The sequence below is a fragment of the Peromyscus eremicus genome, chromosome 20 (assembly GCF_949786415.1).
Source record: "Peromyscus eremicus chromosome 20, PerEre_H2_v1, whole genome shotgun sequence".
Taxonomy (NCBI): Eukaryota; Metazoa; Chordata; class Mammalia; order Rodentia; family Cricetidae; genus Peromyscus; species Peromyscus eremicus.
Genome location: NC_081436.1, coordinates 60,747,993 through 60,761,040, shown reverse-complemented (window position 1 = coordinate 60,761,040; position 13,048 = coordinate 60,747,993). Strand labels below are relative to the sequence as shown.

General features: G+C 47.3%; 1 protein-coding gene across 1 annotated transcript in view; it reads left to right on the top strand.

Annotated features, from left to right (window-relative positions):
• Positions 1–509: 509 nt before the first annotated feature.
• Positions 510–13,048, top strand: part of Atp6v1c1 (ATPase H+ transporting V1 subunit C1) — a 35,546-nt gene continuing 23,007 nt past the window's right edge. Inside the window, exon 1 of the mRNA XM_059247275.1 lies at positions 510–715. The gene's annotated coding sequence lies outside the window, so the exon portion shown is untranslated. The remainder of the gene's footprint in view (positions 716–13,048) is intronic.

The following is a 13,048-nucleotide window of genomic DNA, read 5'->3' as shown; positions in this document are numbered from 1 at the left end:
AGATATGCATGGTTTGAGAGAGCAGCTCGATATTTACTATTCTGGAACCCAAGGCTGATGGTTTTCTCCGTCCTGAAACCTTCCTTGACTACCTGTATTCATTTTGGTTCCCCTAAACCAGACGTGGAGTTCCTGGCAAGGGGTCACTCTACTAGCCAATCCTAAAAAACCAGACTGACAATGCTTGGTGCTCAGTTTTATGGAGCTGAACACTTTATGGAACGAAAAGGTACCAGATTGGATGAAAAAACGTGAATACACTGGCGTGAACTTTTAGGGGAGATTTCGCCGAAAACTGGACTGTCAAATAAAACTTGCAGTCGGTGCAGGAGGTTGGGGAGTCTGAGCCGCGGAAACCCGCGGCCGGTTTTAGGGTGGGCGGGGACATTGGCAGGTGCCTGGGGGGAGGAGCGGCAAGCCCCGCCCACCCGGCAGCGCGCTCTGCGTCCTCCCCGCCCCGCCCACTCCGGGGGCCGGGCCCGTCACCACGATTGCGCGCGGCCCTTCGCGCGCGCGTAGGCGGGGCGGCGTGCGCTGTGGTCAGCTGACTGCTCCGGCTGGCACGTGACCGGCTCTGGGCGCAGGGGTCGAGGAAGCCGAGAGGCCGGAGCTGAGGTCCGGGAGGGATGGAGCGCTGAGCGGTTAACGTCTGCCAGGCTTCCCACCTCCGCACCCGCCGCCGCCGCCGCCGCCGGCTCCTGAGACACCTTCCCGGGTCCGTGAGTGGCAGCCCTGCCGGGAGCTGGCCCTGCAGTGGCCGCCGGGGAAGGATGCGGGCGGGCGCGGGGGCCTAGCCCGTGGCGTCGGAGCTGCAGCCGGCCTGGGCGCCGGCTCTCCGCTCCTCTGGGCCTAGGGCTGGTGTCTCTGGAAGAAGGGGCCTTGACGGGGAACTCAGGGGCCGGAGGGACCGGAGGGAGAGGTCTAGTCCGTTCGGGTCCCTCTTGGCTGGGAGTCCCAGCGAGCCCTGCTCACTTGGGAGGAGGTGAGAAGTACCGGAACGGCTCAGGCGAGGGTCTGCGCTGGTGTGCGTGCTGTCTCCACCGGGTGTTCTCGCCTGTACCCGAGTGGAGGGAGTGACAGTCTCCGGGGCTGAAGAGGTGCCTACCGCAGGCAGGGGGCGGTCACAGAGGACACAGGGTCATTGTAGGCAGCGGACGGGCAGCTAAGACCATTTCCCTAGGATGTGGGGAGGGTAGGCAAAATGCCCCGAAAAGGAACTTGCGGGCAGTGTCTCATAAGGCAAATTGAATCACCTATGAGGCATATGAGGGAAGCGAGTATTCTTTTCAGAGGAAAAATGTAATGGGGGGGGGGGGGATGGCTGCTCAGTAGTTAGTGCTGCCCTGGGAGTGGAGTGGTAGGGTGTGAATAACCCAGCCCTAGGAGTCCTCACTGATGGTGAGAAGATAAGTCACAGGAGAAAGGATGAAGTTGTACACCAGTAAAAACAGAGAGAGGAAAGAAAACTTGAATCTGGGTCTTGGCAAGCCAGTGCGACTGGAGAGAACCGAGGAGAACTTTCTGTTCAGGAAAGCCCCATTGTTTGAGGGCCTGACGAGAGGGAAGACGTGTTTCTGGGGTGCCAAAGGCCAGGTTTGAAGCAGGCTGCATTGTGGAGAAGTGGGGAGTAGTTTTGAGGCCGAGTGACACCTGCTGAGCTCATGAGTGCATGCCCTGCCTGTACCAGATACAGTGGGGACGCCAGGGCTTAGAAAGCAGGCTGGTCTCTGTTCTCGCAGAGTTTACAGACAAATATGGAGGAGGTAGGTTTTAATAATAGTCATACGAGGTGGGTGTGGTAGCCCAAACCTTTAATCCTGGCACTTGGGAGGCAGAGCCAGCCAGCGCTAAATAGTGAGACCCTGTCTCAAGAAATAAAAAATGTTATGCCAGGGTAAAATGTGCTCTGAAGGAGCACTAGAGTGGAGCAGAGCTGTTTCCCAGGAATCTTCGTGGAAGATTGAGGAAGGCTTTGCTGAGGAGAAGAGGTTGGTGTGGAAAGGGGATGAGCAGGCAGGATTGAACAGAACATTCCAGGCTGGGGGAGCACCATCTGTCAAGGCCCTGGAGTGAGAGGATGCATACACCTTTGTAGAAGTTACAGGGGCCTGGGACAGGGACAAGGTGGGGGTGGGGATGGGAGTGGGGGTGGAGGTGGACAGACTGGCAGACATGCAGGCGTGTTTCGAGAGCTGGGGTCAGGCTCTCCAGGGAAGATACAGGCGGTGTAGAGCGTCAGACTGTGGCTTCTTCAGAAGACATGGTTCTGTGAAGATAGGGAAGGATGTATAAGTCAGACTAGTTCAGGGCCGGGCGGTGCAGTCCACTGCAGGGTTTGGGGGTACCCCCTCTCCACACTGAGCAGTTCGGGGGATACTTAACCGTATTCGCCACCAGGGGGATTAAGGAATTGGGGAAGGGAAAGGAAGATCACATCCCACCTACCCCCTCCAGGAGGTAGTTATTGCGGCGCTCTGAGGAGACCTGAAGTATACAGTGGAGGCTGGGTCATTCTGAAGTTGATTGGACGAGACTCTTGCCAACATTTGTGGGCTTTTCCATTTATCCCTTTGTAATGTCATCACTTGCCCTTTCCATGGTTTGGGGCCTCAGACGGAATTCATGCTGACTACCTAGGTAGCAACCACAGTCACATGTACAGAGAAGGGCAAGTGTTTAGAGGTGCATGATACTTTAGATTCAGAGCTTTTGGTGAAACTACCTGGTTAGGACAGCTTCAAGGGGTTCTGCTGTTGCAGTCTGTGCTTTAGAAACTGCTTCTGGCTGGGCGGTGGTGGCGCACGCCTTTAATCCCAGCACTCGGGAGGCAGAACCAGGTGGATCTTTGTGAGTTCGAGGCCAGCCTGGTCTACAGAGCGAGTTCCAGGAAAGGTGCAAAGCTACACAGAGAAACCCTGTCTCGAAAAACAAAAACAAAAACAAAAACAAAAAAAAAAGGAAAAAAGAAAAAAGAAACTGCTTCTGTAAGCTGGACACGGTACACACCTGTAATTCCAGCACGGGGAGGTGGGAGCTGGAGGGCCCCCACAAGTTTGAGCCAGCCTGGTATACGTAGTGAGTTGCAGGTCCACAAGGACTGCATAGCAAGACCCTGTCTGGAGGAACTCAGAACTGCTTTTCTGTGAGCGTGGGTAAAGGACTCCTGTGTACTGTAGCTGGAGGAGATGAGGAGCCACAGGGTGAGCCGAGGTGCTCCGGGAGTGACAGGGTGAGCTGAGGTGTTCCAGCTGTCAATCATGGTTCTTTGGCAACAAGTGAGTCTCCATTGTGCTGAAGTCGGAGCCTCAGGTTTTGGTCACAGAACTACAGGATCCTTTTCCCTTTTGGTTCCTTTGAGATACTAGATCAGATCTCAAGAAATAGTACTCTGCATCCTGAATGTTGAGAGCTAGGTGGCTACTCTAACTCTGAATTTAAAACAAGGCAGGAAATAAACGTTTTGTTTGTTTGTTGAGACAGTGTCTCACTATGTAGCCCTGGTTGTCCTGGAACTCTTTATTTATTTATTTATTTTTAAAGATTTATTTATTTATTATACAGTATTCTGCCTGCACATACGCCTGCAGGCCAGAAGAGAGCACCAGATCTCATTATAGATGATTGTGAGCCACCGTGTGATGCTGGGAATGAACTCAGGACCTCTCAAAGCCAGTGCTCTTAACCTCTGAGCCATCTCTCTAGCTCCTCTGGAACTCATCATGTAGATGAGGCTGACCTGGAACTCACAGAGATCTGCCTCTGCCTCCTGAGTGCTGGGATTAAAGAATTATCTTTTTTGTGCACGTGTGCACACGTGCTTATTTTTATCTGTCTGTCTGTCTGTCTGTCTGTCTATTTATTTATTTGAGACAGAATTTCTCTGTGTAGACCAGGCTGTCCTCAAACTCAGAAATATACCTGCTTCTGCTTCCTGAGTGCTGATATGCCTGTGTGTTTGTGTTTATAAAAATCTTAGCAGTTTCATTTACATTAGTTGTCATTGTCATTTTTAAACTTAAGGGTTTCAGAAATTGGATTCTGTGATTATTGCTGTAACTTGTAAAATAATGTCCAGTGGTCAGGAGTAAGACTAGCATGGCACACTGAACCTTTATAACGGACCTCTGCAGTCCTCCAGCTCCTGGGTTGGTTGTTAGTCTTCTTTGAACCATGAATCCCAGGCTGGCCTGGAACCACCCATCCTTCTGTTCCATCTCCCAAATGCTAGGGCGCAGGTGGGCACTCCCTCTGCCCATCCTTTGTACCTGATTCTGCTTAGGAATAGCAACAGTTTTGACTAAGTACCTTCTATAGTGTCCTTGTACAGATTGTAATATGTCTGAGGGTGCATTGTTTTCACTGTCTGAATGTAGAGCTGTATTTCATTTTAGCTACAAATTAATTTGCCTTGGATTTCCATTTCATCAATGCTTTTTTGTTTGTCTGTTTGTTTGAGAGGGTTTTTTTTTTTTTTTTTTTTTTTTTTTTTTTTTTTTTTTTTTTTTTTTTTTGTATCTTTGGCACCTCTCCTGGAACTCACTTTGTAACCCAGCATGGTCTCGAACTCACAGAGATCTGCCTGCCTCTGCCTCCCAAGTGCTGGGATTAAAGGCATGTGCCACCACCGCCCGGCTCATCAATGCTTTTAAGACAGCATTAGCATGGTGTTCTTGGAAAGAGCTGGGGCATTAAACCAAGGTGATCTGAAATTTCTTTTTCTTTTTGTTTTGAGGTAGGGTCACATGTAGCCCAAGGCGGCCTTGAACTCCTGATCCTCCTGCCTCTGCTTCTCAAGTATCAGTATCACAGACATGCATCACTTCACCCATCTTTCCCTATAATCTGGGTAATGAAGTGCATGTCCAATGGGCCATGTACTTGTAACAATGTACTGCTGTGCAAATGTGCTATACATTTATATTAGTTCAGAGGATTGAGTCGGGTAGTCAGTGGAGGGAGGTGCTTATGTTATAGCAGGATAAAAGATGGCTTGTTAGCTATGGATCTAAAGTGAGAAACAGGATTGTGTATTAGAAAATGGAATGTCGGGTGGATGCAACATTGGCATTTTGTAGAAAGAGGCTGATGCCGATTGTGATCCCCACCTTTAATCTCAACACTTGAGAGGCAGAGGCACACGGATCTCTATGAATTCAATGTCAGCCAGGGCTACTTATGGGTGGGGAGGGAGTGGAGAGGGCAAGGGGAGTGGCATTTCCTAAGCATTTAAAGCAGACTGAATGAATAGGAAATTGTTTTTTTTTTTTAAATAAGTTAGCTCAATTAACTGGTATTAACTTTTTAAAAGGAATTATTTTTGGTTTGTGTGTGTGTTTTGTCTGTTTGTATGTATGTGTACCACATGTTCCTGGTGCTTGTGGAAGACAGAAGAGGGCATTGGATCCCCTGGAACTGGAGTTACGGTGTCTGTGAGCCACCGTGTTAAGTGCTGGGAACTGAACCTGGGTCTTCTGCTAGAGCAGCAAGTGCTTGCTCTTCACTGCTGAGCCGTCTCCATCAGTCTATTCACCTCACCGCTTAGCTTGTACTAGTGTGTGCTTCTGAGCTGTAATGCTAATGGCATTTTAGACATTTTAGACTGTCCTGTGTTGAGACTCATCCACCAAGTTCTGATTAGTGATCCTCACATCAGACAACTCGAAATAGTCCTCTGCGTGTCTCACAGAGACAGATAAGCATGAGGTGTCATCACGTACTTGGACAAATATATGATGAAAATACAGAAAATAGGAGTAATGTTTCTGTAAATTCAGTTTTGTTTTAATGGCTGTTAGTATTAACCACAGAAATTTTCTGTATTTTTATGTTTCTGACTGTATGAAACCTTAAATAGGTCTCTGTCAGTCTCAGTGTAGTTATTAGCTCTGACTTTGGACAGATAACTTCATTAACTCTGCAAGGATCAGTGATAACATCTGCTCCAAAGGAATTTAGCACCAAATTGCTTAATGTATCGAAGTGCTTTTCATTACTCATGCTTCAATTGTTATCTTTGAAGCAGTTCAAAGGCTCAGATGAGCTGGGGAAACCAGCTTTCTACAAGAGGGGAAGTGGCGGGGCCAGAGGTTAAGAGCACTGGCTGCTCTTCCAGAGGTCCTGAGTTCAGTTCCCAACAACCACATGGTGTCTCACAACCATCTGTAATGAGGTCTGATGCCCTCTTCTGGCGTGTGGGCAAACGTGCAGATAGACTACTGTATAACTAATAAATAAAATAAATCTTAAAAAGGGGGAGGGGGAGTGGGGGCTTGAGGAATTGAACCAGAGTCTTGTGCATAGCTAGGCAGGTGTGCACTCAGCGGGTTAGCCCTAGCCCTGATTGTTAAGCCTTGAACTTGAATTTCAGACTTGGAGAGAGCACCTCGGAGCAGAGTGCATGGTGGTCTATCAGGATTATAAATGATCGGCCCAAGAGAAAAGTGAAGTGACATTCTGGGAGGTGGGAGTATAGATGGGTTCAGGAGTTTGTGTGGTATGCTTTGTGTGGTGGTCAGAAGACAATTTTGGGGAGTCATTCTTTCCACCCACCTAGTTGACACAGAATCTCCTGTGTGTACCAGAACCGAGTCTGCCCCCCATCTCCATGGAGGAGTGCTGAGGTCACAGGTGCCACTCAAGCCTCTTTTACTCTGGTTCTGGAGACAGAACTTGGGTCACCAGGCTGTACAGCTAGGGCTCTTACCCACTGAGCCATCGCCTTGGCCCTGTCCTTTTGTTTTATGAACTAGGGTTTCACACTGTAGCCCAGGCTGGCCTGGCGCTCCCTGTAAAGTCCAAGCAAGCTAGCCTCAGATTCCTCTTTCCTGTCTCTAAGGTGCTGAGATTCCAAAGGCAACCGCCTTTCCCGTGCTGGAAGAGCTCTACTTAATGACTTTCAATAATAGACATACTGCAGATGTTGGCCAGTGCACCAGTTTAACATTGTATTTTGTATAATGACTTACTTTTATTCTTTTTGAAAGAGTCTCATGTAAACTAGGCTGGCCTCACATAGAACTGTATAATCATTGATGACCTTGAACTTCAGGTCTGGCCTCTACCTCATCCCTCTAAAGAGACCTTTATCCATTTGCCTACCTCATAGAGGTCTGTGGCCATCATTGGAAGTTACTGATGACTGGGACTACATTTCATTTGTTTTGCTTCCCAGAGGCAACCACAGTTCTGGGGACTTGAGATTAATAAGATCCTAATTTGAAAATGACTAAAATAAGAGAATAGACATAAAATACGTATCTGCCTTGATACATTTATAATGTTTACTTGGGTTTAATGGACCTAGATTCAAAGTGATGTAGTGGGGTATAAATTGATGGATTTGGTGGATAGATGGACTTAGTTGAGAAAAGGGCTTGGATTTTTAGAAATTATTTATTTTTATTTTGTGTGCATTGCTGTTTTGCCTTTGTGTATGCCTTTGTAAGGCTGTTGGGTCCCCTGGAACTGTAGTTAGAGTTGTGAGCCACCATGTAGGTGCTGGGAATTGAACCCAGGTCCTCTGAAAGAGCAGTCAGTGCTCTTAATCCCTGATCTTGGATGGTTTTTGTAGGCAGAGAGGAGTTTGTGTGAAGTGGACTGAGCAGAGAGGCAGATGGGAAAGAGGACTAAGGGCAGCTTGGGGTCAGGGGGGAAAAGGAGGCCCAGGAAGGTTTTGAGGATAGCAGGAAAAACTCATCCAAGGACTGATGGGCAGATTCAATTTCATTCCAAGTGGGAACCAGAACCTGATGCATGTATGTAATAAGTTATTCAGCCTTCTGTTACCTGGAGAGGAAACAGCGTGGGCACACAGCCATCTGTTGTTTGTACATATGACATTCAAAATGCTTTATATTCTGTTCTTGGTAAGTTCACACGCTTACTCAAGACAGGAGCTCACTGTGTTGCCCAGGCTGGCCTGAATTCTAGATCCTGCCTCAGCTTCCCTAGTGTTGGGAATATAGGCATGTACCATCACACCTGGCTAAATTGTTTCTCTCCCTCTCCCTCTCTCTCTCTCTCTCTCTCTCTCTCCCCCCCCTCCCTCTCTCTCCCTCTCTCCCTTCCTCCCTATATATATATATATATAAAGATATTATTTATTTAGTATGCTTACAGGCCAGAAGAGGGCACCAGATCTCATTACAGATGGTTGTGAGCCACCATGTGGTTGCTGGGAATTGAACTCAGGACCTCTGGAAGAGCAGACTGTGCTCTTAACTGCTGAGCCATCTCTCAAGCACCCCTCCCCCACCCCTCTTTAAGACAAGATCTCACTGGGATTAAAAGCATTTGCCACCATACCTAGTAAGTTGTTCATTCTTGAGCAAAATGAAAGTTCACCTGGGTTTTATTTTGTTCTATACGCTTACTTGTTTCTATTTGCTTAATGAATGTGCTAGTTACCATCAAATTCACACAAAAAGTGGGTTGATGTATATGTATATATGTGTTCAGACATGTACACACGTGCATCATTCTAAACTCAGTCAAGTTAAAAAGCATTTTAGTGTATAACTCCAGTGATGCTGTGTGGTTCTTGAGAACTCTGCATTTAGCCATCTTTCATTTGTTTGTTTGTTCTTTTTTTTTTTTTTTTTTTTTTTTTTTTCCTCTCCTCCTACCCTGTTTGTTTTTCAAGACAGGGTATTTCTGTGTAACCCTGGCTGTCCTGGAATTCTCTCTCTGTAGACCAGGCTGGCTTTGAACTCAGTGATCTGCCTGCCTCTGCCTCCCAAGTGCTGGGATTAAAGGCGTGTGCCACTATGCCCAGCAGTCTTTTATTACATAGTATTGCCACCTCTTATAACATTAAATTCACTGTTTCATCGTGGGAATACCTTTTTTTTTTTTTTTCCAAAATAAGGTTTCATTATTTAGCCCTGGCTGTCGTAGAACTCACTATGTAGAGCAGGCTGGCCTTGAACTCACAGATCTACTTGTCTCTGCTTCCTAAGTGCTGGGATTAAAGGCATGTGCCACCAAACTTGGCTGGGAATACAGTGGTTCCAAAGCCTGCTGATAATCTGATTTGACTGTAGGACATGTTTAAAAATAAGTTTTAAATTATTTAGTTTATTGTTCCTGTGTTTGTGGTGTGCATGCGCATTTGGATGCATGTGAAGACAGAGGACAACTGCCAGAGCGAGTTCTCTCCTCGCACAGGAAGGTAGAGTTCAGTGTCAGGTGCTGTTCATCTCACTGGCCTCCTCCTCTCCTTTCATGTGAACTGGGATGAGTTTCCGAGTCTTTATGTTGTCCTTTCAGGGCTGGCTCTGGCCATCACACTGTGCTTCCTGGAGCTGGCTGGCATTAGGGTTTTCTCGGACATACTCCACAGTGAGAAGATACTGCTGTGGCCATCCTTGGTCTGGTGCTTCACATATGGTCATTTTAACAACAGCGTAATGTCCTCTTGCCTTCTCTGTTGTCTCCATCTTCCTGTCTTTATCTGTGTGGGGTGCATGTTTGCCAGCAGGGCATTTGTGGAGGCTGTTTTCTCTCCTTCCCCCTTCACGTGGGTTCTGGGAATCAAAGTGACGTAGTCAGGCTTGATGGCAAGTGCCTTTGCCCCTGGGCCATTGCCAGACTCTCCAGTGTTCTTTGTTGTGGTGGTGTTTATTAGTCTCTGAACTTTTCCAGCTTTTCAATTGTTGTGATAAGGGCATGGTTTGGTGTTTAAAAAGTAAAGACACCTGGTAGGCTGGGACTGTAGCTTGGTGCTAGAGTGCATGCCTGGTGCATGTGAGGCCCTAGGTGTGGTCTACAGCAGCACAAAAACTAAAAAGATAAAACTGAGCCAGTGATGAGGACCAATGATGGGAACCAGTGATGAGAACCAATGATGGGGATCAGTGAAGGAGACCAGTGATGAGGACCAATGATGGGGATCAGTGATGAGAACCAGTGATGGGGAGCAGTGAAGGGGACCAGTGATGGGGATCAGTGATGAGAACTAGTGAAGGGACCAGTGATGGGGACCAGTGATGAGAACTAGTGATGAGAACTAGTGAAGGGGACCAGTGATGGGGATCAGTGATGGGAACCAGTGATGAGAACTAGTGAAGGGGACCAGTCATGGGAACCAGTGATGAGAACTAGTGAAGGGGACCAGTGATGGGGGGATAGAGGATAGTGGGGATGGAGGAGTGGAATATGAGTAAGGTACAACAATATACATGAAAAAGTCAAAAGCCCATTATTAATTAAAAAAGAAGACAACCAGGTGTAGGGGCACACACTTTTAATCCCAGTACTTAGGAGACAGAAACAGGCAGATTTCTTGAGTCAAGGCCAATTTGGTCTACATAGAGAGTTCAGAACAACCAGAGCTACATAGAAAGACACTGTCTCAAAACAGTAAAACAACAAACAAAACGTCAAACCACATGGGTATAAACTTACGTGCTGTTGCTTGGATTATATATTTTTGTGGTACTAGGGATGAGACCTAGGGCCTCATGACCCAGTGGTAGGTACTACCACTGAGCTACAGTCCCAACCCAGTAGTTTGGATCTCAAGTGGTGTATGTGTGTCCATCTGGAAAAGGTGTTAGCACTACTGGAAGATAGTGGATACTTTCAGAAGGGTTAATTGGGAAGTCTTTAGGTTGTCAGTGGTCTGCCTCCGAGACTTGTGGACTCTTGTCCCTCTTCTTTCTCTTCTACAATCATGTGATGTCTTACCACCTGCCCGAATGGAATACCATCAACTGACCCTAGACTAGAACCTCTATAATAGTGAGCCAAATTGTGGGAGCCCACAAAAGCTTCCTAGTGAGATCTGAACTTGCTTGACACAGCAGGGCTGCATTAGGGGATGGCTTGACCATGTGCATGGTCACCAGGTGTCTGGGATGGTCTGCACTTGGCTGTGCTGGGGGGAGGTCTTTTGCTCCACCCTTTGGCATTCCTTTAAAAAGCCCTTTATTAGAAACAGAAGGGGCTGGTGGATAAGGATCCAGGCCCTCCCGAGGCTATCCTATTTTTCTGTCTCTCTCCTCTATACTTCTATCTACAAATTCCTCATTTTTCCCTGCTCAAGAGTACCCTGGGGGAATAAGAGGGAGCCGGTCTCCCTCACCACATAAACATTTGTCTTTATAAATCAGTTATCTCAGATTGTAGAGGCACAGAGCTAACAGTGCAAAGCTGATTGTGTTTCACTTTCTACCAGTGTACAACACTCTAGAATTCAGTCATAACTCAGTTTTGGGGTGTGTGTGTGTGTGTGTGTGTGTGTGTGTGTGTGTGTGTGTGTGTTTAATGGGTACACAGGAACTGGGGAGATAGCTCTGTCAGTAAAATGTTTGCTGTGCAAGCATGAGGCCTAAATTTAATCCCCAGGGCTCATTAAAAAAAAAAAAAAAAAAAAGGCCGGGTGTGTTCGTTGGCGCTTGTGATCCCAGTGCTAGTGAGGCTGAAACAGGCGGATCCATGGGGCTCACTGGCCAGCCAGCCTAGCCTACTGGGTAAGCTGTAGGTCCGTGAGAGACCCTGCCTCAAAAAGAGGTGGTGGATTTTGCTCAAGGTACGACACCTAGGGTTGCCCTCTGGCCCCTATACACCTACACACATGCACAGATATGTGAGCAAATAATTTAAAAGGACATTATAAAGAGAAGGTACACACATGGCTGGTAATGTGAAAAGATACTGACTTTCATGAGCCCTCATGGAAATGCATTGTGGGAAGGCAGGATACCCCTGCATCCTCCGAGAGGCTGAAGATGAGGCCGAGAACATTGACGTTAGTGAGCAAGTGGGACAGCTGGAGCTTGAGTCCTTTAATAACTGAGAACGGAAGATGTTTTCTGCTGTAAGATACCAGTTATCTGCCTAGAAAGTGCATTTCTGGCTGGACAATGGTGGCACATGACTTTAATCAGCACTCAGGAGGCAGAGGCAGGTGGATCTCTGTGAGTTCAAGACCAATCTGGTCTGCAGAGCGAGTTTCACAGGACAGTCAGGGCTACACAGCAAAACCCTGTCTTGAAACCCCCCCTCCCAAAAAAAAAAAAAAAGTGCATTCATTTCTGCAACGTTATCCCAAGAGAGGTAGAAACATGTTTTCACAAAACTCTTGGTTCATAAAATGCCTTGTTCTTGTTTTGGTTTGGTCCCCCCCACCCCCAAGACGGTTTCTCTGTGTAGTTTTGGTGCCTGTCCTGGATCTCCTCTGTAGACCAGGCTGGCCTCGAACTCACAGAGATCTTGCCTGGCTCTGCCTCCCAAGTGCTGGGATTAAAGGTGTACGCCCTACCTCCCAGCAAATACCTTGTTCTTAATAGCCCTAAACCAGTAAATTCAGATGTCCATCTGTAGGTAAACAGAGAGAGAGAGCTTAGTGGAGTCCTACAGTGGCCTACCAAGCAATACCAGGAGCATTCGGAGCCAGAGAAGCCAGGTCCCAAAGAGCACATTACATAGGCTCCCACCAGCACGTTAATAGTGGAATTCTAAATCAGGCAAAGCTAATCGATAGGGACAGCAGAGTGGTACGTGCCAGGGCTGACCGTGGAGTAGGATTGGTGGAGTCTCAGGTAGTTCTGGATGCTGAGATTATAAGCATGTGCCACTATGCCTGACTTTGTTTCTGAGTTTTGAGGCAGGGTCTTGCTGTGTAACTCACTCAGCCTTGAACTTCTGGTAATCCTTTTTCAGCATCTCAAGTGAGTTACCCTTCCAGAATTAAAAATACTTTTTCTTTTCTTTTCCTTCCTTCCTTTCCTTTCCTTTCCTTTCCTTTCCTTTCCTTTCCTTTCCTTTCCTTTCCTTTCCTTCCTTTCCTTCCTTTCCTTTCCCTTCCTTCCATCCTTCCTTCCTTCCTTCCTTTCAGACAGGATCTTATTGTAGTCCTGGCTGGCCTGGAACTCACAGAGAGCTCTCCCTGCCTCTGCCTTCTTTGTTTGGGGATTAAAGGCATGAGCCACTCAGATGTTCTTAATTTGGTTTTGGCGGTGGTTTAACAGGCCATATGTGGCTCAGGAACTGATTACAGCCTTAAGATGAGTGTAGTTCATCGTGTGTAGATTATGTTTCAAGACCA